The following is a 1,879-nucleotide window of genomic DNA, read 5'->3' as shown; positions in this document are numbered from 1 at the left end:
AATATAGTAATTTTAGAACAAAACAAGTCAAAACTATATAAAATATTGTTGTTAATTTCTATGGATAACGTGGAATAAATAAAAAATATTTAATTTTTATACAATACTATTTATGAATTATTATGATCGATAGTTTTAAATTTAAAAAACAACGCAATCATTATAACATGCTTTAGATTTTTTAATTGTCCTTCTAATATTATATTCTCCACAAGTATTTTTCTTAGTTATGATGACTGTACCTGAATGAAATTAATCGCCTGTTGATGATGTTATTTTGTAAATAAGACTTGAAAAATAACTTTTTTAAGTTATTTCGATTTTCAGTTAGTACATATTTAATAGTTGAATTGTTGGTAAAATTGCCTATAAAAAACTCCTTATAAACTGTAATTTGTTATATTATTTTGTAATACACAAGTCCTATATAATATTATTTTATTAGAAGAAAAATGGTATTCCTATTAATATTATCATAGTTAATTTAATTTACTGTACTAAAATATCTAATGTTTAAAAAAATGGTTAAAAGTATAAAAAAAACAGTCGGAAAAATGCCAAAAATTGTTTTGGAGGTGCTGGGATTTGAACCCAGGACTTTCAGCATGCGAAGCAGACACTCTACCACTGAGTTACACCCCCAACTAGAAACAATTGAAAATTATATTATATTTAAGTCTAGCTTGGTAACAGTAATCCATCATAGATTAATATGTGAAATATTAACAGATATATTACATCAAATAGATATAATATTTATATAAGTGAGTTTATGACCAATGATATAAATTTAAAAACACTTAACACAAGTCAATCAATAGGAATATAAATAATTATTTAACACCTATACCTAAAAATGGAACCTAGTATCCTACCTATTTTAAATTTTAATAGCCAATTAGCAGGTACCTTACTTTATTATAGTGGCTTAATTTTAGTTTTGAACAGAGAGGACAGCGAAAATGTTAAATGAAAAAATAAACTACTCACACTTCACTTACAAACTAAATAAAATTTAATATTTACATTTATTATCTCAAAATAATTGGTATTTTATAGAAATGTATAATATTATATATAATTAATAAATTGTCACAGCATAGCATCCCTACATTTTTTACTAAACATACGTAGTAGCATAGGCGTATCTATAGAAAAGAACTTAGAAAAATTATACATGATACATCCATTATTTATGTAGTTAATTAAAAAAAATATATTGTTATTATTTAAAAAAAAAAAAACTGTTAAATCTGACTTCTCCACAACACATTGGGCAATAGCTCAATAGTGAATCTAAAAATACCTAAGTGTTGTCATTTTGACAGATTTTACTGACTGGGGGTGTAACTCAGTGGTAGAGTGTCTGCTTCGCATGCTGAAAGTCCAGGGTTCAAATCCCTGCACCTCCAAAAGTATTTTTTGCAATTTTTCCCCGCATAGCATAATAATAGGTAATAATAGCAAAATTTAATATAATATATTTAACAATGTCGTATAGAAACGATATTTAGAGTATTTTAATTTACAATAAATTCGTCGTAATTACATGTACTGTGCAGTAATTGAATAATAATATTTGTGTTATACACAATTTTTGTTTGATGTGTCACACCTAACAAGGTCGTTGTCTTTTCCATTTCTTGTATCCTATTTGTACCAGTAACGCCATCTCTGTTTAGTACTGTGTTAAAAATCAGCTGTTATTATTTTTAATATGATAAATAAATAAAATAAATTTATAATTCGTAGCCACGTATTATAGTTAAAGTGTAACACTGATAATATCATAATATAAACTACTGACTAAGATTTATCATAATAGTATAATATATTATTTTGCGTTATCCGCAATAGATAAAATAGTCAATAATATGTA

General features: G+C 25.1%; 2 non-coding genes across 2 annotated transcripts; one reads left to right on the top strand and one right to left on the bottom strand.

Moving 5' to 3' along the window:
* Positions 1-570: 570 nt before the first annotated feature.
* TRNAA-CGC (transfer RNA alanine (anticodon CGC)) lies at positions 571-642 on the bottom strand. Its single transcript has one exon. It is a non-coding gene; the product is annotated as a tRNA-Ala (tRNA).
* A 698-nt stretch (positions 643-1,340) lies between these two features.
* Positions 1,341-1,412, top strand: TRNAA-CGC (transfer RNA alanine (anticodon CGC)). Its single transcript has one exon. It is a non-coding gene; the product is annotated as a tRNA-Ala (tRNA).
* The last annotated feature ends 467 nt before the right edge of the window (positions 1,413-1,879 follow it).

This window comes from Diuraphis noxia, unplaced genomic scaffold (assembly GCF_037042655.1).
Source record: "Diuraphis noxia isolate RWA-SAM2 unplaced genomic scaffold, SU_Dnox_SAM2 contig0004, whole genome shotgun sequence".
Classification (NCBI taxonomy): Eukaryota; Metazoa; Arthropoda; class Insecta; order Hemiptera; family Aphididae; genus Diuraphis; species Diuraphis noxia.
Note: the sequence above shows the minus strand (reverse complement) of the source record. Positions and strands in the feature narration are given on the sequence as shown.